We start from the raw sequence: 27971 nt of genomic DNA on the forward strand, positions 1-27971 counted from the left end.
ACACCTCACAATCACCAATAGACAAATCATGGACTCAGAAACTAGAGACACACTCAAAGTATGAGAAGTTATGAACCAAATAGATTTAACAGATATCTATAGAACATTCCATCCTAAAACGAAAGAATATACCTTCTTCTCAGCACCTCGTGGTACCTTCTCAAAAATTTAACATATAACTGGTCACAAAACAGGTCTCAAGAGATACAAAAAGATTGAAATAATCTCATGTATCATATCAAATCACCACAGACTAAGTAAGGATGGTCTTCAATAACCAGATACACATGGAAAGTGAACAGCTTTCTATTGAATAATAATGTGGTCAGGGAAGAAATAAAGAAATTAAAGGCTTTTTTAGAATTAAATGAAAATAAAGGCACAACATACCCAAACATATGGGACACAGTGAAAGCAATGCTTAGAGGAAAACACATAGCTCTGAGTGCTTCCAAAAAGAAATTGGAGAGAGGACACACTAACAGCTTAAGAGAACATCTGAAAGTTCTAGAACAAAGAACTAAATATACCCACTTGTAGAAGGCAGGAAATAATCAAACTCAGGACTAAAATCAACCAAGCAGAAACAAAAAGGACTATACAAAGAATAACAAAACTAGAAACTGGTTCTTTGGGATAATCAACAAAATAACCTTAGCTAGAATAACCAAAGGGCACAGGGAAAGTATCCAATTTAACACAATCAGAAATGAAAAGGAAGGCATAAAAACAGAAACCAAAGAAATCCAAAAACCATCAAATCCTCTGACAAAAGGCTACGCTCATCAAAACTGGCAAATCTGGATGAAATAGATAATTTTCTAGACAAATAGCAGATTCCAAAGTTAATTCAGAATCAGATAAACCACCTAAACAGTCTTACAACCCCTAAAGAAATAGACGCAGTCATTAAAAGTCACCCAAACAAAAAAACGCCATGGACCAGATGGGTTTAGTGCAGTATTCAAAGAAGACCTAATACCAATATTCTTCAAACCATGACACAAAATAGAAACAGAAGGAGCACTACCTAATTCCTTCTATGAAGCCACAATTACTATTAAACCCTAGACAAAAAAAGTCAACAGGATAAAAATTAGAAAGGAAAAACTCAATATCACTACTTGCAGATGACATAATATACTCAAATGACCTCCAAAATTCTACAAGAGAACTTTTACAGCTAACAAAGAATGCCAGCAATGCGGTTTAATATGAAATTAGTTTAAAAAAAATCAGTAAGCTCCCTCTACTCAAAGGATAACCAGGCTGAAAAAGAAATTATGGAATGACACCCATCAAAATAGTCACAACTAATATAAAATATCTTGATGTGACCCTAAGCAAGTAAGTGAAAGATCTGTAGGACAAGAACTTCAAGACTCTGAAGAAAGAAACTGAAGAAGACTTCAGAAGATTGAAAGATCTTCCATGTTCCTGGATTGGAAGGATTAATATAGTAAAAAGGGCCATCTTGCCAAAGACAATCTACAGATTCAATGCAGTCCCCATCAAAATTCCAACTCAATTCCTCATAGAATTAGAACGAACAATTTGCAAATTCATTTGGAATAACAAAAAAAACAAGGATAGTGAAAACTATTCTCATCAATTTAAGAACTTCTAGAGAATCACCATCCCTGACCTCAAACTGTACTACAAACCAATAATGATCAAAACTGCATGGTATTAGTACAGATACAGGCAAGTAGATCAATGAAATGGAACTGAAGACCAGAAATGACCCACATACCTATGTTCATTTGATCTCTGACAAAAAAAAGCCAAATGCTGGAAAAAAGACAGCATTTTCTTCTTTTATTTCACTTGGATTGTTTAAAGGAAACCAGAAGTTTGGTTTAGAGGGGAGTACATACAAACCAAACACCTGAAGAAGAGATAACACACTGGTCTCCTCTTGGGGAGAGGAGGCTATTTCCCAGGCATAAAGCTACTCGAGGAGAGTCTCACAGTGGGACAGTGGTCACTGCCAAGAGCCTTGACCGGATCTTGCTGTCACACAATGCAGGTAAAAGAGAGTGGGACAACAAAAAGTAATCAAGGCGCCAACCAACATTCTTAGAGCAGGCATTCATCATGTAAGTCCAGAAAGTATAAGCGTAGGCAGTGTTGGGGTAGAGATGCCGGAAGCTGTCAGACAGTGGTACAACCTATAGCAATTCCCCAAAGCCTTGGCACTCCTGGGGAGTAAAACCAGCATTCTTTTTGTTTCCTTTGGGGTTACAAAGGTCTATTTCTTCATGAGCTACATTGAGATCTATACACAGCACAAGAGGTTTCCGGGAAGCCAAGTCCTTTAGAAACTTTCGAAAGGCTTCATCCCAACGCTGTCTGTCGGTACTTACCAGACCCCTGCCTGCGTTGGGAACACAGGCGGTTACCAAGACAAAGGACTCAAATTCAGCCACAATCACCCGGCCTTCTTGATCATGTTCTTCCTCACCAATGCCATATGAGACTTTGAGTGGGCACTGGCGGGAAAGTAGGCCCACACCACTCTATCCTTCTTTGTCTGATGGAGCTGACCAGTACTGATGGGTAAGTCCAGGCAGCTCTTGCAGTTCAGCCGGGAGTTTGTTCTCTGAGCATTTGGTCTCTTGGGGGCACAAGATAACTGGTGCTTCTTCCTTTACTCAATCCAAACCTTTCTTTTTAATCCAGGCTCGAAGCCCATCCACATTCCAGGAGCATATCTTGAGTGTGGTATATTTGCCACTGGGTGAGGTTTTCAGATTGGAGGGTCCTGATACAGGACAGGGTCCTCTCCTGTGGCCTCCTTCTCAGTTTTCTTTGCTGCCCCCTTACTCTTCTTGGTCTCTGGCTCGGAGTTGGGTTCTTCCCTGTCTTCCACGCCACTCTCTTTCCTCACTTTGGCATCGCTTTGGCATCGCTGCGACGAAAGCCCTTAGGCTTCTGGAGCAGGAAGCAGTGTTTACTACATTGTCTCCCAAAGAGGCAGGGAGGCCCTCACTGCACAAAGAATGAAGGCTGAAGAGGCAGCATTATCAACAAACGGTGCTAGTTCAACTAGAGGTCAGCATGTAGAAAAATGCAAATTGACCTATTCTTATCCTCTTGTACAAAGCTCAAGTCCAAAGGGACCTAGGACCTCCACATAAAACCAGATACACCAAAAGCAATACAAGAGAAAGTGGGGGAAATCCTCAAACACTTGGGCACATGGGAAATTTTCCTGAATATAACACCAGTCAGTGGCTCAGGCTCTAAGATCAATAATTGAAAATTGGACCTCATAAAACTGAAAACCTTCTGTAAGGCAAAGGACACTGTCAATAGGACAATTGGCACCCAATAGATTGGAAAAGATCTTTACCAATCTTACATATCATGCAAAGGTAATATCCAAAATAAACCACGAACTCAAAAAGTTAGACTCCAGAGAACCAAGTAACCAAATTAAAGAATAGGGCACAGAGATAAAAAAAAAATTCTCAACTGAAGAATATTGAATGACCAAGAAGTACCTAAAGAAATGCTCAACATCCTTAGTCATCAGGGAAATGAAAATCAAAACAACCCTGTGATTCTACTTCATACCAGTGAGATTGGCTAATATCAAAAACTCAGGTGACAGCAGATGCTGGAGAGGATGAGGAGAAAGAGGAACACTCCTCCATTACAGCTTGAATTGCAAGCTGGTACAACCACTCTGGAAATCAGTCTGGCAGTTCCTCAGAAAATTGGACATAGTACTACCTGAAGACCCAGCCATACCACTCCTGGGCATAGACCCAAAAGATGCTCCTACATATAACAAGGACACATGCTCTACTATGATAATAGCAACTTTATTTATAATAACCAGAAGCTGGAAAAAACCCAGATGTCCTTCAAAAGAGGAATGCATACAGTAAGTATGGTACATTTACACTATGGAGTACTCAACTATTAAAAACAATGACTTCATAAAATTCTCAGGCATATGCATGGAACTAGAAAATATCATCCTGAGTGAGGTAACCCAGTCACAGAAAAACACACATGGTATGTACTCACTGATAAGTGGATATTAGCCCAAAAGAAGTTAGGAAAATACATAATACAACTCACAGACCATATGAAACCTAAGAAGAATAAAGATAACACCAATGTGTAGGTTCCTCAGTCCTACTTAGAAGAGGTAACAAAATGATCACAGTAGGTAGAGGATTGGAGGGACTTGGAAGAAATAGAGCAGGGAGTGGGGAGAAAGGGGACAGGATCAGGTATGGGAGGAGATGGTAGTGAATCAGGAAATTCAACAGAGTTATGTAGCAAAGGGGGATGGGGAACCCAGGATAGCTACCAGAACGTCCCTGATGCTAGGAAAGGAAGAATATCCCAGGGCCCAACAGGGATTACATTAACTGAAATATTCAATAAAGAGGGGGGAGAACCTGTAGAGACCATATCCAGAGGTTAGACACAACCCCCAGTTGAAAGATGGGCCACCCACTCATCTCCAAAATTGTAACCCACAATTGCTGCTGTCTAGAGGGAATACTGGGACAAAGAGTAGAGCAGAGACTGAAGGAAAGGCCGTACAGAGACTGCCTGTCCTAGGGATTCATCCCATATACAGACACCAAACCCAGATACTATTGCTGATGCCAAGAAGTGCACTGACAGGGAACCTGATATAGCTGTCCCCTGAGAGGCTCTGTCAGAGCCTTAGTGATGCAGATTAGGATGCTTGCCAATAACCATCAGACTGAGCACAAGGATCCCAATTGAAGAGTTAGGGGAAGGACTGAATGAATTGAAAGGGTTTCTAACCACATAGGAATAACAATATCAACCAACCAGACACTCCAGAGCTCCTAGGGTCTAAACCACCAATTAGAGTACACATGGAGGGACTCATGGCTCCAGCTGCATATGTAGCAGAGGATGGCCTTATCTGGCATCAGTGGGAGGGGAGGCCCTATGTCCTGTGAAGGCTCCATGTCCCAGTGTATGGGAATGCCAGAAAGGAGAGACAGGAGTGGGTTGGTGGGTGGGTGAGGGAAGGAGCACCCTCACAGAAGCAGGGGAATGGGAGATAGGATACGGAGTTTGAGGGAGAAAATCAGGAAAAGGGATAATATTTGAAATGTAAATAAATAAAACATCCAATAAAAAAGAGAGAAAAAGAAATAAAAAATTAAAAGATCGTATTTAAAAAGAAGCTAAAAAGGCAAAGAGAACAAATTTTAAGTTGCTCGTTTTGGGTATTGGCTTAACTTTGGACATTTACAATATATAGGGACAGTCTGCAGTCTGTGCTACCCAAAACATATCTATGTTGTGTGTTAATTTAGACAAAAAGTGAAGTAATTTTCTTATAAGGGCTTTCTCCTCATGGCTTGGAAGATAGAATTTCAAAACACTAGAAAAATTCTGGTTAACATTAGGTCCATTTAATTACTTCGTGTGTTGGGTTTAATGGTTTGAATAGGAATGGCCGTCATAGGCTCGTGTGTTAGAAGGCTTTGCCCATGAGAAGTGCCATAGTTGGAGTAGGTATGGCTTTGTTGGAATAAGTGTGTCACTGTCAGGGCAACCTTGGGGGTTCTATATGCTTAAACTCGACCCACTGTGAAACAGAGCCTCCTGGGGCTTGCGGATCAAGATATAGAACTCTCAGCTCCTTCTCCAGCATCATGTCTGCCTGTACTACACTATGCTTCCAGTCATGATGATTATGGACTAAACCTTTGAAACTATAAGCCAGCCTCATTTAAATGTTTTCCTTTGTGAGAGTTGCCTTGGCCATGGTGTGTCTTCACACAATGAAATCCTCACTAAGACATGTTGTTAGGACAAAAGAATTTCATTATCATAACTGAAATATGCTCATTTGGGAAAATTGGCTTTTCTCAGTCTCCATATTCTGATGTTTCTGTTTGCTAAACAAAATGTTGGCACAGATGACTCCATTTTCATGCTGTTCTTTGTGCGGTCTATGTAGACCATTCATCCTGAACAGTGAACTCTAGAAAATATTTGTACTTAACAACTTGAAATGAGGCCCCATAAATATTCATAATGTCTAAATTGAATGTATATTATTTTTTACACAGAAAATGAATCCTAGTATGATAGTGTCACAGATGACTGCATGGGTCAACATTCTAAACACCTCAACAGGGTACAGAGTTCGCCTCTTTACATTAGGTGTACTTTTACTAGAAGTTCATAAGCAAATTGCTTTTATTACTTGAACAACAGTATTTTCCCTCAAATATACCCTTGACAGTGACTGACAAGATTATTGGCTTAGAATATTGAAAGTGATTTGTACTCATCCCCCACTTCAAATCCACACTACACCACTAAATAAAGTACTCTGAGAGAGGAAGCATGCCAACTAGCTGAGCAGCTCTGTCATGAAAATCAGTTGACTTCCATACTTCTCAGGAGCACACACAATACTGAGCTCTAAATGGAATCATTACAAGCAATAACATTGTGAAATAGCTTGCTTGGTATGCCTTTCAACATCTCTGATATTTTTCTCCAATGTTCAGAGTACTTGTACTTTGCATTTGTAAAATAATGGTACTTGTATAATAATGGCATTAATTAAAATGTTAATAGGAGTCCATTATCTTATTTTCATCAAATTGCTTGTAGCATTCTGACGGAGCTGACTGAGAAATGAAAAACAATAAAATCCATGTCACATTATTCTTAAACATTTAACTGAATGTGAAAAATACTTCAGGAATAAGAATTACATGTGCTTCTATAATTTAGATTAGGTGGCTTTTGTTTTTTAATAATTAGCCATTATATTTGTTGTTGTCGTCATTGTTCTTGTGCTTGAGTTGTTGATCTTAAATCTTCCTTTACTGGGACTTGCTTTCAAGATACTGCAAGGAGCTATCAAACTCCAAATGGAAAAACAATCAAAAGTCCTATCCAGCTAAAAATTCTATGTGCCACAACCATAACCAGTATGACAAGATTGGTACGTATAACTTAAGGGTAACTAACAGCTACCCAATTAAACTTAAGACCTACTTAATACTAGGACATCTGTGCTTTGCCCTATAAATTTAGGTAACTACCCATGTCTACAGAGGTAATGGAGCCTAAAGAATAGCCTACTACTGCCAGGGTTCTAAGCCAGTATAATGTATACCTGCAATCTAAATACTTACCATTTTATGCATAAATAAATTGCATCTCTCTTTTCAACCTGGACTGTACACCTAGAATTTGATTGTCATTTGCAAGTCTTGCTCTGGGAGACTTGAAGTTTGTTCATGTTCAGGTCCAGTTAAATTTTCATCAACTTGATAATTATTTTTCTTTCTAGTTTACCTATGACTATGTATGAGTTTCTTTCACTCCTAGTGAGTACGGCTGAGATTGCTAGGTTGGTTCTTTATTTCTTTATGCTACCTTTCAATTGCATGGTGTCTTAAGCAAAGTTGGTTACCCTTAGGTCTATTTGGTGACCAACAGCAATGTAATAAAGCCCATTGCTTTGGGAACCTCCACAGACTCCCACTCCGGCAACATACAAAAGACTACCTGACACCTAGCACTGGGATTTCTTTTAATGAACGGTGGACTCTGTGAGGAGCATTAGCCATTCATGTATAGTACATCCACTCAAGGGTTAGTTAAATATTTTCGTTACTTTATAAACAGATTTCTGTACTGCTTTTCCTTGCATCATGAGCTGACCCTCCACTTTCTATCTACCTTCCCATCCCTCCTGCATTTCCATTTAATTTTCCAGCCTTAGTCTTCCTCCTATTCCTCCTTCATATGTTTATTTTAAAATTTGTAGTTGCAGAAACAAGGAAACATTTGGAAAAATTACATATTGTTTCTGGCATCCTAAGAATGTGCCTGTGTCAGATATCTGTAATCACAGTGTCTCTTCCCTTGTGTGTGCACATTCTTCCCCTTAAACCATACTCCCAGTCTTTCTTTGCAGCTAAGGTAGCTATGTGACCTACTTCTTGCGAACAAGAAATATGCTGTGAAGGTTTCTATGGAGACTTGCTCTCTCTCTCCACATAGTAGCCTAACCCTAACACATCTCTATCCAATTTTTGTCTGGTAAACAAAAGTTACAGCTTTTGATATTGTGAATACAAGGCATCAATTAATAAACCAAATACAGCATGATACCATTAGTGAAATGAAATGCATAAAATTACTTTTCAATATCCAAATTAAATCTAGTAGCAAAAAAATTCAACAGAGAAAACATCTGGCTTTTGAGGTTTTCTTTCTTTTGATTTTTTTACATTAGCTATAATTTTATAATATTAAAAATGATATCTTTTGAATTAGTCTACTGATTATATTAGAAAAAGAATTTTAAATATTTCTATAGATGCTAAAAAAAGATAGATGTTAAAATCCAGTATTCATTCATGACTTTACAATAAAGCTTACAGGAAGCTATGCAGAATGGCCCACACCTAGAATCTCAGTACTTGAAACACCAAAGCAAGTGGTTTGAAGGTGGCTTAGCTTTGCCTATCTCAAAAAATAAAATAAAATAAAATAGAAGACAAAAATTAAAAACATTTAAGTGGCAATGGTACTTTCTTAGCAAGATGATGTATTTTAATTGGTCATTAGAGGGAAAGAATTAACTGTGCATTATCTGGTACTACTCACTGGTCACCTCACTGTGACATCCAGAAATGAGAAACAACTTTCTGTAGGACTGTCAATACTACGGTTAGGGTTTCCTGAGTGGTTAGTTTATTTTCACAGGAATGGCTCTAACCCTTTGTTGAAGCTGCTGCTTCCTACCAGTGAGTAACTGTGACAATGTTTTCAGTCACCTCACTTTGTCTCTGTCTCCTCCCAGTCAATTCTTCAGGAAGTTATTTTCAGACCACTTTATATTACATTCTGGTGACACATTACTTACACTTTACCATGTTCTTTCCAAACATACCATCTTCACATATCCTCTTCCCTCATTACAGCCTCATCTTCCACCTACAGTCCAATAATCTTCTATCACTTCAGCTTTCTAAAGGTCACAGCATCAGGATAATCTGCCCTCTTCCAAATTATTATCATATCCTACTGGAACATGATTTAAGGCATTTTTTCTCATTTTTGTGAACTTGCCATTTTGTAATTCAATATTCATTTGAGTAATGATCACATTAGTACACTGTGAATTACACAGGAGAAGAAGCATTGATATGTCTGTATTGTCCTCTCAGCGTGTTTGGAGAGGCAATATACAGTTAGCAAAATATTTACTAACATGAGACATAGGCCAGCATGATTACCAGAGTAGAAAGAGTTTTGAAACTGGTTCTGATTTAAATCCCAAGACAGTTGCCAATGTAGAAAGACAGAGACATAAATCATTCACCTGAGATATTCATTTCTAAGTAAGAATGGTACTGTTGTTGATTAAGATTTATACTTCTAGTATTATAGAGCTCTTACTAAGACAAATTTTTATTAATGTACAGTATTTGACTGAGGCATTGAGAGTCTGCAAAAATATCTCACTACAGTTTATGTTTTACTTTATTTCTGTTTGTATAATGAGATGCTTAATTCATTAGTCATGCCTAAATATTTTTAAAAAGGTTTTCATGAATTTATATTTTGCAATTACTCATTTACTTGGTTCTATGTGTGTCATTATGTTATCTAGTCTGAAAATGTAAACTTAAAGGAATGAGCATAGAATTTAGGTGATAACAATCTAGATTAAACCTGATTCCTTCACGTAGGGGCAGAGCAGTAATACGTAATGTAGTCGTTATAAACATGACTCATGGCAATGTTTCTAAACGAAATTAATCCAGCTCCCAAGTTATTTAGTCCCTTTCATGTCCTGTTAAATGTGAAGGGGTTTTTGTTTATTGGTTGGTTTATGTTTTTTTTTTCCCTTTGAGACACATGAGCCACACTGATGTGGAGATGCCAGGCAGAGTCAGAGGCACTGAGGAAAGGCACCTGGGCTGCCTTCCATATGGTGTTGTCCTTTGGAGTAAATTGATAGTAAACTGTAGTTATAGGTGCTTATAAATGACAAGTGTGGCAGAGCTCCCTAGGTCATGCCAGCTCCCACTGGCCTGCTCAGCTTGAGTGATTCTCAGGCTTCAGGTGTAAAAATTCTCCTCTGCTCCATGATACCTGTCCCCTAGCTAGTAGATCTTGTGTTTGTTGAACCCTGAGGCTGGGAGCCTGACAAGGGTAATGGTCTGAGGGAGATTTCATCACCTACTCAAGATAACTCTAAACCCTTCAGAGGATACTCAAACCTGGGGCAAGACAGCATTCAGGCAAACCAGCTCCTTCTCCAAAATTATTTGATTCTGTCTGGAAGTCATATTTCTTTTAAACCAACCGCATTTAATTAATGATACCTCTTTATATTGTCAACCCTTCAAATCCTGAATTTCTTAATACAAAACTGCAAACATACTGAGGCTAATTTTTTAATTACTGATGTGTATTTCAGTGATTCAGGAGGGAATTCAGGCCAATCCTATAAAGCCAGGCGACTATAAACCCAGTTCAAAGCATTTATCTTGGACACTATCCTACATGCTATCTGTCCCCTGGGTAGTGGACCTTGTGCAGCTAACTTTATATGGTCCTAATCTACCTTAGTATGCCTATGTCGGTAGTCAGAGTCAAATACTTCTCTCAGCTTTGAACTCAGAAAATTCTTATTACAATGAGCAGCAGTGGTTGAATGTGGCTTTTCTAACAAATTTTTTTTTTAAACAAAAGTTTAAATAATATAAAACTTCATTTTAAAAATGAAGGTTTTTTTTGCAGTGTGAAAAATGTTTGTAAATAAGATGTTTAACAGAAATTTAAATTCCTCTAGGCTCAGCACTTCTTAAAATCAGAATGTGTGTTCCAGGTCCACCAAAACTCTGTCCTGTTTGTCAACTGTACCACTTTACATGAGCCAATCACATAAGAATGCAAGTGAGAGATGGTCAGCTAAGAAAATAGTGAAATGGGAACACTTGATTTAGCAATAAAAACCCAGTGGGTATGCTTGCCTGGTTGACTTGTTATGGCTACACACCCTTTCTGCAGAAATAAAACATTTTGCCTTGCTGAAATACTGTGTGATCATTTGTGAGGTAGGGTGGGCAAAACCTGTTTCCAACATGCAGAGATTTCCAGCATGGCTACTCAAAGGCTGAGAATAAATGATAACTGGACTCAAGGACTCAAGCCTGAAGGACAGGGCATCCCCTCAAGGCTAGAGGAACACCACAGAAGAGAGGATTGACAGAATGTAACTAGAATACAATTTCAACATTTCCTGTCACTGGAAACCTTTGGTAAGGAGATTTACAATCCCATGAAATCTTCAACTGCTTCACTTTGATGAATCCAACAGAGCCAATTCTCTTTACCAAATGAATGCCAGTCTAATTCCAGAAAGTCACTTCTATATTTGAATATGTAAACACACATAGTAATGAGCAATATCCTACCATTATTTAAAGTAAATTTAAAACTTCTGGTAGTAAAATAATTGTGTTCCCACTGTTACTATCAAATATTGAAATCGTGCAAACGTGCTGTTGTGCTTTTCCTAATAATTAGCATTAATATCAGATCAATCATTTATAGTAGCAGATAATTACTAAAATGTTTAAGAATGCCTGGTGATTTAGTCTTACCTTTTCTTTGAAAACGGAATGAAGTCATGTAAAAATAACTTTTTTTCACCAGATGTAATTGACATCGTGGAGACTCACTGCTGAATAAACCCACCCTTTCTAGCTTGTTCTGAACTCTGACTGGTTCAACACAACTGTTATTGCCCTACTCCCCTCCAAGCTGACTGATTCAATATTGTTTCTCTCAGCTTCTCACTAAATTTTTTGGCTTGGCCTCCAATTATCTCTGGCAATCTGTTTTAATCTTCTGGCTCCTTCTAAGTCTCTGCCTTGCTTTGTCTTCATGTGCAACCTTTCTCCTTAAAACTATCCCAGGAAAATTGCGCTCTCTCTCTCTCTCTCTCTCTCTCTCTCTCTCTCTCTCTCTCTCTCTCTCTCTCTCTCCACTGTTCGCTCAAGGAAGGCACCTCTCAAGTCTATTTTCATGAGAGTTTGGCATATCCTATCTCTGACTCATTCTGACAAATCTTTCTCTGATTCATTACTTTGTCTGCCCCTCAATTAGACATCACATTTATACACGGCTGCATCCTTTTACAGACTAACTTTACCTTCAATGTTTGGGATTAAAAGTGTGCACTAAGGATGTGTTCGTGTTCTAGGTGAATAACATAAAACAAGGTATTCAGATGTTATCCTTTGCCAGAGCAGCCAGGTTGCTGGATTCCTCAACAGCTCACAAAGAGTATGCTATGGTAAGAAGTTTCAAAATTCAAAGGCAAAGGGAAAACAATTCTATAAACTATAATGTGAATATAAATTACTCAATGTTATCTATTCATATTTTAAAGCCACATTAATTTTAATTAAATGTTATAAATTATTATTGAATATTTTATATGTGTTTATTTACTATTTATGAGTATGAGCATGTGTGTACACATACCCCCATAGACTATGGAGCATGTATAGAGGTCAGAGGACCATCTGTTGGAATCAGTTCTCTACTTCTACCAAGTGAGTCTCAGAGGATTGAACGCAGATCATCAGACTTGCCAAGGAAACATGCTTACACACATAATCATCTCAATGGCCATAAAAATCTTCAATTTTTGCAGTCTATAGGTTTATAGGTTAAATGAGAGAAAAATGTAAAACTTGAGTCTGTAAGTAGAATTTTTTTGATGCCACATATCCATTAGAGATCCAAGGTATTAATAATATTATTTTGGTTGTAAGCCTAGCCTTTAACAACTGAGCCATCTCTCCAGCCTTAATGATATTATCACTTTTAGATATTGGAGAAATATTTTTTGAACCCCCACCTACAGAAATTTGGTTTACAAGAGAGAGATGAGTTTAGACCATCTATTTTGCCAACAGCTAATGTTAGCCTATCCAAGTCCTTCTATCTCACAGAATACTGTTCTTTCCACTCCAACAACTACCTCCTGTGTGAGCCCACACAATCCTGAAGACATTTCCGTTGGTGTGTGGGGATTACCACAAAACTCTCAGACATCAAAATCAGTCAAACTGTGATGGTTTATTGAATGCCACACCCCAACACTAATCAAACAAGGCCACAGACCAGACTCAGGAGCTGGCTGGGACATTCAGTTAAGATCTATAGGCCTTTGAAGCCTAAAATACACAAACATCTGTGCAAAGTTTTTCACCAATCAGGATTTAGGAATAGGAGATTTCATTAGAAATCTGTTTTTGTTGTACATTTATCCTGTTTCCATTGGTTGGGGTATTCAACTGTAGCAGGGAATTTGCTTTACCTAACATTCATTATCTTAACTTGTCAGCTAGGATGCCAGTTACCCAATTACATGTCTCCTTCTGCCAAGCAGGATGTCAGTTCCCAGGAAGTTCTTGGGAACATAAACTTTACTCAACCTCTATTCAAAATGGAAGTCTTATTCCAAATAGCTTTATATATTTGTGCAGGTGTCTCTCTTATGTTGGGGTCCATCCCAGGGGCAGCTCATAAGGGCAAGAAACCATAAAAGCACATACATGGGTGCAGGAAGTGCTGCTGGCTTGGTGGTTCAAGACCAAGCTTATTGGGGCTAACTGAACAAAGCAGTTCTAACTCACTTCAATCATGATTGGTCTCCAGAAACAGCAAAGCACAGAATACCATAGAAACAGTGGTAAAGGTGTATGACAAGGTTTCCTTATGAGCAGCACAAAATGTCAGGCTGGACAGTTAACAGCAACTTATACTTTAACACTTTCAGGCCTTAACATTTCGCATATGCCTTAACAATAGCTCTATTTACTTTTCTCAGTATTATTCATAATTTAAGAATGACGTTTGCCATGTCCTCAGTGTCTAAATACAGTAAAAAACTTCTAGAGATACATGGAGTTTAGTGATGTTCATTCACATATAAATATCTTGTAAGGGCTGTTTTCAATTTGACAGAGCCTGGGAAGTGGGTATTGTGACATAGCTGTAGGGGATTATCCTGAGTATTTAAATGGTTGAAGAATTTAACTGTGGGCAGGACTCTTCCCACAGCAGGTATATCCTGAACCGATGACATAAAGAAAATGACCTGGGGACTAAAATGAGCTCATCTGCTTATTAAGGGTGCAATATTACAAGCTACCTCAACCTCCAGCCACTGTAGCTTCTCCCAAAATTTTATGAACTGTGAATTTAACTGTGAGAGAAAACAACCCCTTTTCCCACAAGTCCTTTTCTCAGAGTGTTTGGGAGGCTGTTCCATGAGAATCAATGTTGATTCCAGCCTCAACTACATGGCAAGACCCTCTGAAGAAGAATAATGTCATATACTTTTCAACAGTTTCACATACAAAGAAAGAGGTAAGTTCTACATGTAAGGAATTAGTGTATGCCCCACAGTGGAAATACCAATGTGTGATTAAGCAAAAATTAATTCTGTTGGAAAAACTAGCTGAAGAAATTAAATTTTAAATGGCATTTGCTATGATCACTATATTAACTCTTAACATAAAAAATGGGTAAAGCTAGATGCATAGAACACATGAAACTCAAGACGGATGATCAAAATGTGAATACTTCACTCCTTCTTTAAAAGGGGGAACTTTTAAACTTTTTTTTAACTTTTTTTTCTTTGGCAGGGAATAGAGAGGCAAAGATTAAAACAGACACAGAAGGAACACCCATTCAGAGCCTGCCCCACATGTGGCCCATACATATACAGCCACCCAATTAGACAAGATGGATGAAGCAAAGAAGTGCAGGCCGACAGGAACTGGATGTAGATCTCTCCTGAGAGACACAGCCAGAATACAGCAAATACAGAGGCGAATGCCAGCAGCAAACCACTGAACTGAGAATAGGACCCCCATTGAAGGAATCAGAGAAAGAACTGGAAGAGCTTGAAGGGGCTCGAGACCCCTTATGAACAACAATGCCAAGCAACTAGAGCTTCCAGGGACTAAGCCACTACCTAAAGACTATACATGGACTGACCCTGGACTCTGACCCCATAGGTAGCAATGAATATCCTAGTAAGATCACCAGTGGAAGGGGAAGCCCTTGGTCCTGCTAAGACTGAACCCCCAGTGAATGTGATTGTTGGGGGGAAGGCGGCAATGGGGGGAGGATGGGGAGGGGAACACCCATAAAGAAAGGGAGGGGGAGGCATTAGGGGGATGTTTGCCTGGAAACCGGGAAAGGGAATAACATTCGAAATGTAAATAAGAAATACTCAAGTTAATAAAAAAAAAATAAAATAAAAGAAATAAAAAGAAACATTTTATAAGGAAAAAATGGGTAAAGGGCCCACTGCTTTTACATTATTATGATTTTAACAAATTAAAGAAATGTGATTTTGAAAATGTGAAAAGGTGGTGAGAATGTACCAGTAGTTGAGGTCTAGGCCACATGTTTCCCCACTTTTGGCACCTTAGTCAAGAAGATGAAATAAATGCACACGTGTTGCAAAGCAAGAAGGAAGAGTTATGCAAAAGCAAAGTGATGGGATAGAACAGAAAAAAAAAATGCAGTCAGGAGTGATAGCAAGACATAAGAGTCCACAGCAGTACTCAAAGGATGAGATTTTTATTTTGTTCTTTTTTTTTTTTTCGGAGCTGGGGACCGAACCCAGGGCCTTGTGCTTCCTAGGTAAGCGCTGAGATTTTTATTTTGAAGACTACTTTTATTGGCTTTAAGAGAAGGCTTCGGTTGCTAACGGGCTTAGGGCACGCAGTTCTCTCTTTTCATTGGTGGATTTAGATTATGTAAGTCTTTGTCCTGTGCACAGATCTGTTCCTACAAAGCATCTCATTTCAATCATATGCAAGAGCGATTATATATAAGACAGTAAATAAATTTCACTTAGAAGGAACAATTTGCCTTATTGTGCATACATCGAAAATGTCCACGAGAGTGCAGTAGAGGTGGTTATAAGAAGAAACTTAGCTCATTGTTAGGAGCAGAGTGTAGGTATAGTTTAATGCAGGCAGGATCTCAGAATGCAGCAGTATTACTCTTTTCTGTGTATGTAACTGTGGTCTATTGAATAATAACTTTATCTCTTCTTCTAAAAACTATACTGAGCAGGGGTACCCAGCAGCAACATGCAGTTATGTATCACAGTCTAGAAGCACCAAGGCCAATCAGTCATAGAATCAAACCTCCAACAGGAGAAACAAAAATAGCCATCTATCTTGGTAACCTGGTTCTCTCAAGGTTTAGTTACAGTAATTGAAAGCTGACTCAACATCAATACTTCTACACCACGTACTACATCATGCTATATATTTCTATAGGTGCTTACAGACCCACCATTGTCATCCAGAAGGAAGAACACTATGCTTTCATTCTACAGATGAGGAAATTACACTTCACATTAGTAAGTTTCTCCAGGGTCTGAAAGTTAGGGAGTGGGCTGGGGTACTTGGGGCGCTGAGGACATGGCCTAGATAGATTTCCTACATACTAGTGTTTTTTGGTTTTAGATGTGTGAGTCTCTACCATGATTTTCATAATATGTAACAGGTGTAATAAAAGGATTATAGTTAGATTGCTTCTTCTGCTGGTCATCAAAAAATAAGTTGGTTAAATAAATAATTTCATCTTTAAATTCAAGTATTCAAGCATTTTAAATTCATGTATACTGAAAATGTTGAGGTTTTGTCTTTTGCAGTCTATTGTAATGCTAAATGTGGACCTCCAACACCTGTGCTCCACACACAGTCCCTGTGATCCTGACCCCAAATTAATTCTGGTGGCTAAATAAAGATGCCAACAGCCAATAGATGGTCAAAAGAGACATAAGTGGGGCTTAAGTTTCAAGGGCTTGAGGTTAAAAGAGACTACAAAGAGGAAGACTGTCCAGGAGATGAAAAAGAAGAGCCATTTTGGATTAAGGTTCAAGAGAGTGTAGCGCTGAGGGCTGCCCAATTGGATGTAAGAGCAGCCCAGGTGAAACACAGTAAATTGTAAGCAATAACTTGAGGTTGTCCATAGGAAAGTAGACTCTAACAGCATGGAGATTGGGCAGCTGCTGTTTAAGGCTTATCAAAAATATAAAGGATGAATGTGTTTTTTTTTTTAATCTTGGAACTCAATAACCTAAGGCAGGGTTGAAACCCCAGGTGAGATTTGAATAATTTCAACAACAGTAATTTGAGAAAGTGTAGTGGTGTCCAATGTAATCGCCACAGTGCTAAGATTCTTTATTGGGGTTGAGTACTTAGAACATTTGGTGAAGTGCATGTCTAACATGTATATAGGCCTGAGAATGATCTCATCATGAATGCCCTGTGATCTTGGTACATAGAGGGGAAGCAGGAAGATCAGAGGTTCAGGTGTATCCCAGACTACGTAGTGAATATTCAAGACCACCCTCGTATGCTTTACAGTGTTTCAAAAAAAACAGTAAAAATACAAGCAAAACTTTTTTATTCATTTTCTTTAATCGAAATGACATGATAGCAATTTTGTAAACAGTTAGGCTGAACACTTTTCCTGGAGTAATATTTTTAAGTGTCATTTAAGCTAGATTTCACTAGAATGTGTTTCTTCAGCTATGATGACTATGAAGGAGTGGGAGAAGGGGAGAATGTGACGAAGGAGTTAGGAAAACATTTCAGAAAGGAAGAGAACTAATTAACTCAGACATATGGTTCATCTCACTCTGGAAAGAACTAGTTGCCTTTTATGCACCCCCACTTTAAAAGAACAATGATATGGCTGCTCATGTGGACATAAACAGAAAAAGTACTAGAAAGCACTGATATTTATGACACTTACTAGTTTTTACAAAATACAACTCTGCTCTCTTTGACTAACACAGTGTGTCAATTCATTAGTCTTTTCTGGTTTATTTTAAGTGATTATTTAAAGATATTTCTGATGAATGTCATGATGTATGATGTTTTATTTTATTTCAATAAAAATACTATAACAAATAAAATGTATGCCAAAGACAAGCACAGGTCCTTTACTTAGAAATGAGTGGATAGAAAATACTTTCTATTTCAGTTTTAAAAGGATAATCCAAAATATGCAGGTTGATATAATGCACCCCTACTTTGGTCCAGAGAACTCCAGAAGCATACTAGCTCGATAGTTTTAATATTTTAATTAATATTTTGCAAACTGTGTATTTATCCTTAAAGTAATGGAAGAATTAATTGAGACTTAGTTAAGAGCATCATGCTTATATAAGTCCTACTTACAAAGTATTGCCCTATTGGGTATTTCTTTTACAGTCAGTGTTAACACTGAAATATTTAAAATATGAAATAAATTTTACTTTTCCAAATGACTTAATTTTACTAACAGATGTTTATTGGAAAATGTCACTGCTGACAGTCCTAAATACATCTACCTGTGACTCTTATCCCAAGTCCCAGTGATGAAGAAAGTGAACTTACCCTTTGTTGTCTGGAAAGGAGAATCTGCCTCATGGATCTGCTGAGACTCTTCACCATATCCTTCCTCAACATTATAACTCAAACCTCTTCTAATGAGCAATGGTTTGCAGACTTGTACGTTCAGTAGAATCCCCTAGAGGGCTTATTAAAAAGCACTTTACTTGGTCCTTCCAGGTAGAGTATGATTGATTAAGACTCAGGTGAGAGAAAGTGTTTTCATAGTTAACACATCACATTGATATTGGCCTGGCAATGAGTTTTGAGAATCTCTGAATGTCAGGAAAGTTCAAACTCAGATCAGTGGCATGTTCTAACAGCTGTCAATGCTGGCAAAGGGATGTATACACATTAGGAGCACTTACTGATACAAATTCCATTGTAAGTATTTTAAACCTATTCTCAAATATTATGTTAAAATTCTTTAAGGAGAACAATGATATTTCTTTTCTATGGCAAAGAATCCATATGCTGTCATAAATATGTCATTTGAATTTAAACTAGTTATAGTAGAAACATTAAAAAGTACTGAGTTCAAAAGTTGTTATTTATTTATATGCTCTTTTATTTAGACAACTCATTTTAATATCACATATCCAGATCCAAAAAAAATGATTTTTAATTGGCTTGAAAGAATCATCTTGGAGCAGAAAAGTTCAATCTTTATATCTAATCCTAATTCTGTCAGCAGTTTAAGACATGGAGTCACAAGGAAGTATGATCACAGAATATTCATATTTATTAAATAAAACAAAAGTCCTTGTTATGAACAGATCTTTTTCTCTGCCTTGGTACATATTATGATTTATGGTGAAAACACAGTGGAAGTTTATAACTCTCTCTTTAACAATTGGATCTTGGTATAACATCACAAAAAAAGCAACAGAAATCCAAGGAGACCATGGAGGGGAAAAAAAAGAAAAACGACTAAATTTCCATAGGTGTCAACTGGTATTTCTGAAAGGCATGTGTTCTTTATATCTTGTGCTAAATGCCTAGGAAGTTAAGTTTCAGTGTAGATTTTCAAGGTGCTTGACATAGAATACAATTAAATATCAAAATCTTTAACTATGCATAGACTCTCAAAACATTACAAAAGCAGTAAATACTATTAGAATAATATATAGTTTAATAAACCTACTGTGCTTAGCACAAGAACGAAGTGTGTTATCTTTAAATTGGATTTTAATATAAATGGCAGTCATTAGTTTGTCTATACAAATAATGTATATATACCACTGTTTATTTTTCATTTGTTTTATTGATCTAATAAGTAGAGATTCCAAATTGTACTTTTAAGAGTTATTTCTTTGCTCTCTCTTAACAGGAAAGTTTTATTTTAGTACTTTTTACTTTCCTTAATAATGTCAGTGCCTAAGGCATTTAATAAATCTTATAAATTAATATAAAAACATATCAGCCAACAGTTTCAGATTCCTGTGAGTCTAACTTGCTTCCTGAGTATGCTGGAAAAATGTACAGGCAATACAATTCTTTTCCAAGAGTTAAGTATAATTTTAGTCTACCCGAGCAGAATAGGAATCAGCTAGTCAATTTTATTATTTAGGTGTTGTATGACACTTAAGCTATTTTTGTAGACCCTAGGTTCATTTTCCTTCGTTCAACATAAATAAAGAAGCAATGGCAGTATGTGCCAAAGCGAATTAACTAAAGGTTGCCACCCTTGCATCATCAGGCACGTAGGTTTTCAGCTCAACACATCTCCTGCATTCTCCAAGTTACAGAAAGTGATCGATCAGTGTGTGAATCACATGGTCATAGAGAATGTGCAAACAGGAAGCCTTTCAGTCCTCCACTGCCTTGCTCCTTGAGAACACTTGGGACCTTGCACTCCTCAAAACCTGGGCGAAGGACTCGGAAGGAAAATGCATATGTAGGTGGCTTTGCAGAATGTGTTCACAAGAGAGCTAAGTGCACTACAGAGAGTTTTATCATCTTCTTCATGTCTCAGGTCTTTCATCTCTGAGAGGGAAATACTTTCTAAAAATAGCCTGTGAAAAACATTTGAAGCTCGGCTCTTCAGTATCACTTCTTTAATGCTCCCAGTGCACTCCAGTTAATGCTAACAGCATTACAAGCATGAGTTTCCTACTTGTTCTCCTCCTCAAAACAAAGATTCTAAGAGTAACATCAGTGCTTAATACCTCAGAACTCCAATAATCTGGTTTCAGCACTCAGAAATTCTTGGTGATAAAAATTCAAAATTTCTACTAATATTTGGTAGAGATCATCTTGGTGTTTAAGCCTCGTAAAACATCAGTACAGAGTCCATTGGCTTGGCCAACATCTTGTTAGAACTGAATGAGGAACATATGTGCCAGAGAAATGAACTTCCTAATATAGGTAAAGTACTCCTGAATTAACATAATAAGCCAAACTTGGTAAAATTCTTTTTATTTCATTGAAATAACATTAAAGCACTTAACGTAATCTCAGTTTTGCAATTTAGTGACATAAATGTCTAACTTGGCCAGCCAAAAATTTTATGTTCAAATGTTTAAGGATGCTCATGGGAAAAACTTAGAAGAATCAATCCTGTAAATTAAGCTTTTTCCCTCTTACAGAGAAAGTAGCTATAGTCAAATTGCCAAATGAGCTATTATAACCAGTGAATAAAGAAAATCAAAAGATTTTATAATCTACTATACAGAGTATATGAAGAGAATGTAACTAAAAATCATATGTTCAATGGAAAAGGCTATTAAATAAATCTCTCATGTACACACAAGCAAATACCTATATGTGTGTTATCACTTGCCCATAACCCCAGCACTTGGAAGGCTCAAGTATAAGTAACATAAATCTAAGACCAGCCTGGGATACCAACAAAGACTGGCCCTGCCAGATACTATAAAATAGGTAGTTACATCTAGGAAAATAGGTAGTCTGAACTAGATGTAGAAACAGAATTGCTCTCTCCCACCAATGATGCCAAGTTCATGTTAGCATTAGACAAGTTGAAAGATCTTTAGTGCATATAAAGTGGTCTGGAGTGAGAGACTAGTTCATGCAACAAGTCCTTTCTTTATAAACTCGATTAGACTTCCAGAATCCACATAAAAATTCTGAGGACATGGAGGTACAGGTGGTACAGGAGATACAGGTGGTACGGGTGGTTCAAAAGGTACAGGTGGTACAGGAGATACAGGAGGTACAGGTGGTACAGAAGATACAGGAGGTACAGGTGGTACAGGAGGTACAGGTGGTACAGGAGGTTCAGGTGGTACAGGAGGTACAGGTGGTACAGGAGATATAGGAGACACAGGAGGTACAGGTAGTACAGGAGGTACAGGTGGTACAGGAGGTACAGGTGGTACAGGAGATATAGGAGATACAGGTGGTACAGGAGGTACAGGTGGTACAGGAGGTACAGGTGGTACAGGAGATATAGGAGATACAGGTGGTACAGGAGGTACAGGTGGTACAGGAGATATAGGAGGTACAGGTTACAGGTGGTACAGGAGGTACAGGAGGTACAGGTAGTACAGGAGGTACAGGTGGTACAGGAGGTACAGGTGGTACAGGAGGTATGGAGGTACAGGAGCTACAGGTGGTACAGGAGGTACAAGTGGTATAGAAGATATAGGTAATTCCAGGTAGATTCCAGGGGCTCATTTGCAAATTGGCTTTGGTACTTCAAGAGTTCAAAAATTCTAGGTCAGTGACACACCCTGTCTCTTAAAATAAAGATGTATGATGCCTGAGGTCAGACCAAAGTTATCCTTTACCTTCTACAAGCCTAGGGACAAACACACACACACACACACACACACACACACACACACACACACACACACACACACCAAACTTTATTAGGTTAAACCCTAGCTTTGATCTACCTATGAAGTTTTACCCTTTCAACAGATTGAAAAAGGAATGGAATCAGGTTTAAATTTACAATCGGATCTTTTCATCAGTATTAACTTGTTCTTCTGATGCAGTATAAATATATCGTAAAAAGTAATACATTGATCTTCTAAACAATTAAAAGATCGGTGTACCCATTTTTTTGCTATTGCTTTGGGTTGATTGCGTGCTTACTTTTTTGAGATTAAGGTTGGGCCTGTCTTTCCAGCCCTGAGGCAATAGTTGTATAAAGAAAAGAAAAAAGAAAAAGTACAAAGAACATTTCTGAAATAAAGATTTCCAATATTTTGGTTTTGCAAACTTACTAAAAAACAGAAAGTAAATAAACCAGTTCTCACTGGTTCTCCAGTGTTTACCTCACTTAAAACCACTGGGTCTTCCTTACAAGATGAAGGTATACCATTTTGCACAAAATCCTGATCTGAAGTGAAAACAAGATGTATAAATTACACTCGATAAGAATATAATAAAGAGATAGAAACAAAAGGTGCACCACACACCTCCAGTACTCTTGGCGCTCTCCTCCTTGGTCCCTTACTGTTGCAGAACCTCTGCTCCTTCTGTTAGACTCCACTGAGCACTGTGATGAATGTGGGCTTAAGAAGCATGGACAAATTAAGGGCTCCATTAAGTAAATTTTCTCCTCATTATGCAAAGTGATTTATTTGTAGAGCTATCGAAGTCCAAATATGTTTTATGCCGTGTCTGTGTGCATATGTTATCCTGCAGTTTCCTGCAGGAGAACTTGTCCTTTTCAGAGAGGGTGATGCCTTTGAAAACCAAGCATTTCAAAAGGAAAGGCTGGACAGGTTAACTACTTAATAAGGAAACTGTTAGTAAACTACTTAATAAGGAAACTCTAATTGAAGTCACTTTGCTTACAATCAGTGTTCCAGATGTGAACCATCAACTTGGAGAGTGAAAGTAATCCCAGGTGCTGTTTGGCAGAAAAATAAAGTTGCTTTAATATTTGCCTGAACTGAATATTCTGAAGGCTTCTATCTGAGATAAATTTTGTCTATAGTTTAAATCTTACTGGTAGATAGAGGATAATCTTTTCCTAACGTGGAAGAAATGAACCACATTGCTAGGAGTGGAAAGAGTAAACAGCCACAGTACTTACTCTGTAATCAAAATTATATAGATAAAGGAAAGATGGCTTCTGTGCTTTGTCCTGGCCAAAGCTTTATTTTTCCTTTCTTCAGTTCTGTGTGCCTCTTATTAAAGAAGGAGACGTGGACCTGCATGCTGAGCAGTTGCCATCTTCTACGTTATTTTAATCTACCCTGATGTCATTGGGTTTCAACTGCCAACACAAAGAATAGTCATTCTGTGGAATTTCCCAACAGTTGGTTTACACACTTCAAACTATCCTAAGAGCAAACAAAGGAAGGCAAGATATTTATCTTAGGCAAATATAGATTTCAATTCAGAAATTTAATCATGAATTATAAACTCTAACACTATTAAATTTTAGGCTTCTTGCTCATTAGAAATTAATTTTTCTAAATACTCCTAATAGCAAAGTAAAAGACAAGGTACTGAATTATGAAGAGCAAACAGGCTCTTTAGTCTCGTATGTCATCTTGTAGAATGGTCATGCAAAGAATTTTAAAGCAAGGGAAATTCCAGGACTCTCCAATTTTATGAATATGTACACAGAAAAAATCTGAATGACTAATATTAAATGAGATTTCATTGAGTTCTCATGTAGTCATTTTATAACATGCGAATTTGTTTTGACATATTCATACACTTAGGAGAGCTTTTTGTTGGTCCATTAAAGTTGTTCATTGTTTATATACATACCACAAAACTTCCTTTTGCCTCTTTCTACTTCACTATTCTACAATGCATAGCTACTTTCTGGATGTATACATAAACACATATATACAAATGTCACTTTACTTCATAATATTTGTATGAAGGTGATGATACTGGATATGTTTTTATTAGCCTAGCTAATCATGCTTTCCTTCACTAATCATACTTACTTAAAGACCCTTTTTGTCATTTCTTTTGGAAGACAATTTTCTAAAGGATACCAATGCCCTGTATATGGAGTCACTGACCATTTGTGCTTGAGATTGTCTATCAAATGTTATTGGTATAAAGGACAGTATTTGGAGAGAGATAGCCTCTCAAATCTGAGCCAAAGTCATCCTTATTTACCGTCCAGGATAATAAAATTTTAAGTACCTCCAAGGCCAAGATCAAGTCAGTTTACTGCCTGCGTGCAGACAAGACACACTTTGTCATGTCCCACTTCCCTCTGCCCTGTTGGAATTGCTATTTTTGAAAAATCATCTAGTCATTTTATTCTTTCTATTCTGTTTTGTTTTGTTTTGTTTTTTGAAACTGAGTCTTATGTAGATCAGGCTGGTTTCAAATTTAGAGAACAAATGCTTCTTAGAGGTGAATACCAGCATTAGCCATCCTGTCAGTAAAAAAGAAAAAAGCCACATGGTGAGTTTAGAGAGAGTTCATATGCTTCAGCTAGGAGTGGGATTTGATGCCAACCTTCCCGCACTCTTCACAGAAGTTTTTGTCTGTTTTGATCATGCTAGCACAATCACTGTGAGTTTATATGTACACCTGCCCTGCTATGTCTGGAAAGCAAAACTTGGTGTTACAAACTATCTCTGACTTTTAAAATGTTCCCACCCCACTCTTACAAAAAATCCCTGGGCCTTGGAGTGTGTTTCTATGTCCTATTTATGACTGAGCAGACACAACTGGGAAAGAAGAAAAAAATCATAACATAATTTGAAATCTCAAAGTCGAGGGGAAAGAGAAGGAATGAAGGGGGTAATAATAAGAATAGTGTGGTTGGTGTTTTTTTAAATATGCTGTATGAATCCCCAAAGAATTAATAAAAACATTGAAAAATAATAGTACCTAGCTAGTTACAGCAATGAAAAATATGGGGATGCCGATGTGGATTTTTGTCTCTGAAGCTGTCCTGTCAGAGAAGTAGAGTCATAGGCAACACAAATGTTGTAGCTTTTCTTACCATATATGGAAAACCATGGGATTTCACCAGGGCTATTCACCTTGTAAATGAGGTTTCTTTTAGTTCTTGCTGTTTTACTTCATAGTCTTTGTTCTTCTCCATAGTCCTCTATTATCCCATTGCTTCTTTCCCTCCTGAGAACTGTGTCTTTTTTTTAACTGCTCTGCTCTTTATTGTTCATTGAATTGCACAGAAGTAGTTTAAGCACACAGTTTTTCCCCGGAAGTCTAACAATCACTTATAATTCTGTTACGTGGACTCATTCAATGAACGTACTCTTCATAGCCACAGAGAATGAAAATGCAACACTCTCTGTATTCTGTGTTTCTGAAGCCTAGGGAAAATATTTATGCGTTTCAAATATAATAAAATTATGACAGTCTTGAAGGGTTTTACATTATCATGAAAATAATATATTTATAGACATAAATGCCTCTCAGTCTGCTACCTAAGAGGAACAGTAGACTTTAACCTAAGTAAGGAGCTGGAGAATGACTCCTCGGCAAAGGCTTGCATTCCTTTTGCTCTTGCAGGGTTCCGTTCTCAGCATCTGTGTCAGTCAGCTCCAGCATCTTTAACTCCATGGACATCCAACGCTCTTCTAGGAACCACAGTCATGCACACACATGAGGCTTACACACAGACACACAGACACACACACACACACATACATATTTGTGCACGTATACATACAAAGAGATAAAATAGCCATACGTTCCTTATTACTAATTCCATTGTGAAACTTACCCTAAAGATCCAATCTAATGTCATTGTTTCTTTGTAGATTTGACACTGCATTTTTCAACAGTAGGAAATAAAAACCGATGGAATACATTTTTGAATATCCTCCATGACTTCACATTTCTTCCAGTAAAGAGAAATTGGGAATGTTTCAAAGGCTTTGGTAACACAATATTCAGCTACCCTGATTTGAAAGCGAAACGACATAGACATAGATGGTGATAAAATTAGAATAGCCCATACATAACCAAGTTAATCAGTATCTTTCCATCTTCATGGTTTTTTCCTTCTTTATATTGATATTTTCTATATCCTAACACTAGAAGAGACTGCACATGTGCACATTCTAGAAAGATCTGAGAAATCTTACAAATTTTTAATTAAATTATCTAAAATAAAGGACGTCTAGAGCTTCCTGCCAGTTTCTTGGCAGGGCTAGATAAATGATTTAGTATTTACCACAATAAAATTCAGGTCAAAATATCAAAATTAAACAAACAAATGTGATTGTTATGTCAAAGCTTTTCTGCGTACGTCCATTTGTAATGTATGGAAATCCATGGCATCATACTTCGTGCAGACCTCTCTGTAGGTCTAAACTGGATTTGATAGAAATTCCTAAGTGCAGCTTACTAAAAACTAAGCTGAACTCACGTGTTTCTCCTGAACCCAGTTCTTCTGTGGAACTTATGGAAAATGCAGCACATATGACAAGGAGAATGGCACAAATTATGACTGTCCAGGAAGGGCGCATTATCTTACATCACTATGGTTGCAAAAATAGTAAACAATGAATGCATTACTATTACCAATTTTAAACCAGAATAAATCTCAAATGCCGCATCATCTAATCATGGGAAAGAAATGGGCCATGCTAGCTGTGGCAATTCTTTTGTAATGAAATACCTTAAGTTGCATAGCAATCACAGCAGAAGCTGCATTTAGAAGGTTAGTGATTATGGCTCCTCTGGGGCAGCTGTGAAGTATTACTATTATTCTCCATTTCAAAAGGAAATATAAATTGAAGGTCATGAACCACATTTCCTTCTACCTTTTAGCAAAATGGATATGGAGTTTAATATATCACAAAACTCTGTAATAGTTTCATTTTCACTCCAAAGTGGAAAGTGGTCTTCATATTTCATAGTCTAACATATACAAACACTGAAGGAAAAAGGGCAGCAATCACGTAGCTCAGCCTGCTCACCTTCAGCCAGGGTAATATCTACACAGTCGACCACTTGTGCAGCTGTCCTGTTCCCTGGAAAATCATCTGGAATCAAGAAGCAGGTTTTCTTGGCGTCTGTTGTGATATAACCAAAATATCTCAAAATTCAGGGTCAGTCCAGCAATCTTAGGAGTTTCAGGAAGGCGTGGTTCATGGAAACTGCTCGTGTCTCTTCCACCAGCTTGCATAAGCTATTCTAACTTGCTTGCTGCTAGATTCAGCTCTCAGATGGTTTCATTGCAGTAACAGCCTGGCTTATAGGGACCTTACTAGAAGATCCTCTAGAGTACTTATATGAGATTTGCTCAGTTTCCCCCTAGATGCCTGACTCTCCTACTGCCAGAGCAGTTGATTTTGAGTGACAGAATGATGCCCTGAAAAGCCAAAAGCAAGTATTACTAAAGCCCAAAAATGTATACTGAGAATTTCAAGGTGGGGCAAAGTGTTATTTCCATCACACTTTAACAGGTTAGGAATGAAAAGGATTTAACCACAAGGATGTACACTGTGGGAGCCTCTTAACAGAGAGCAATCAGCTTCAGTACTCTACCTACAGGTGTTACTAACTGATGAGTAGATCCTAGAACATCTAAATCATCCATTGTTAATGCTTTCT

At 37.7% G+C, this 27971-nt stretch overlaps 1 pseudogene; it reads right to left on the minus strand.

The window, feature by feature from the left end:
* Positions 1 to 1932: 1932 nt before the first annotated feature.
* On the minus strand, positions 1933 to 27957 carry Apex1-ps2 (apurinic/apyrimidinic endodeoxyribonuclease 1, pseudogene 2; annotated as a pseudogene).
* Positions 27958 to 27971: the final 14 nt, after the last annotated feature.

Source organism: Rattus norvegicus, chromosome 4 (genome assembly GCF_021556685.1).
Source record: "Rattus norvegicus strain SHRSP/BbbUtx chromosome 4, alternate assembly SHRSP_T2T, whole genome shotgun sequence".
Classification (NCBI taxonomy): domain Eukaryota; kingdom Metazoa; phylum Chordata; class Mammalia; order Rodentia; family Muridae; genus Rattus; species Rattus norvegicus.